Below are 1,153 nucleotides of genomic sequence, written 5' to 3'. Positions count from 1 at the left end.
CTAACTAACCTAACCATCAGCTACAGCCTGATGTCTTACAGATTAACCTAACCTAACTAAACTAACTAACCCTAACTTAAGCTAACTAACCTAACCATCAGCTACAGCCTGATGTCTTACAGATTAACCTAACTAACCTAACCTAACTAAACTAACTAACCCTAACTTAAGCTAACTAACCTAACCATCAGCTACAGCCTGATGTCTTACAGATTAACCTAACTAACCTAACCTAACTAAACTAACTAACCCTAACTTAAGCTAACTAACCTAAACATCAGCTACAGCTTCATGACTTACAGATTAACCTAACCTTACTAAACCTAACCTAAACTAACTAAGCTAAACTAACTAACCTAACCATCAGCTACAGCTTGATGTCTTACGGATTAACCTAACCTAAACTAACTAACCTAAATTAACCTAACCATCAGCTACAGCTTGATGTCTTACAGATTAACGTAAGCTAATTAACCCTAACATAAACTAACTAACCTAACCATCAGCTACAGCCTGATGTCTTACAGATTAACCTAACCTAACTAACCTGAACCTAAACTAACTAACCTAACCATCAGTTACAGCTTGATGTCTTACAGATTAACCTAACCCTAACCTAAACTAAACTAACCTTACCATCAGCTACAGCCTGATGTCTTACAGATTAACCTAAGCTAACTAACACTAACCTAAACTAACTAACCATCAGTTACAGCTTGATGTCTGACAGATTAACCTAAGCTAACTAACCCTAACCTAAACTAACTAACCTAACCATCAGTTACAGCTTGATGTCTTACAGATTAATGTAACCCTAACCTAAACTAAACTAACCTAACCATCAGCTACAGCCTGATGTCTTACAGATTAACCTAAGCTAACTAACCCTAACCTAAACTAACTAACCATCAGTTACAGCTTGATGTCTTACAGATTAACCTAAGCTAACTAACCCTAATCTAAACTAACTAACCATCAGCTACAGCTTGATGTCTTACAGATTAACCTAAGCTAACTAACATTAACCTAACTAACCTAACCAATCCTAACCTAAACTAACTAATCTGACCTAACTAAACTAACCATCAGCTACCAGCCTGCTGTCTTATAGATTAACCTAACCTAACTAACCTAACCTAAACTAACTAATCTG

General features: G+C 36.3%; 1 protein-coding gene and 1 long non-coding RNA gene across 2 annotated transcripts in view; one reads left to right on the top strand and one right to left on the bottom strand.

Annotated features, from left to right (window-relative positions):
- LOC106526203 (uncharacterized) overlaps positions 1-1,125 on the bottom strand; it is a 5,947-nt gene extending 4,822 nt beyond the window's left edge. Inside the window, exon 1 of the long non-coding RNA XR_001311226.1 lies at positions 548-1,125. This is a non-coding gene — a long non-coding RNA (uncharacterized LOC106526203). The remainder of the gene's footprint in view (positions 1-547) is intronic.
- Positions 1-1,153, top strand: part of ncaph2 (non-SMC condensin II complex, subunit H2) — a gene marked incomplete at its 3' end in the record, with an annotated part of 13,296 nt that overhangs the window by 6,668 nt on the left and 5,475 nt on the right.

This window comes from Austrofundulus limnaeus, unplaced genomic scaffold (genome assembly GCF_001266775.1).
Source record: "Austrofundulus limnaeus strain Quisiro unplaced genomic scaffold, Austrofundulus_limnaeus-1.0 Scaffold264, whole genome shotgun sequence".
Taxonomy (NCBI): domain Eukaryota; kingdom Metazoa; phylum Chordata; class Actinopteri; order Cyprinodontiformes; family Rivulidae; genus Austrofundulus; species Austrofundulus limnaeus.
This window is presented reverse-complemented; position numbering and strand designations above follow the sequence as displayed.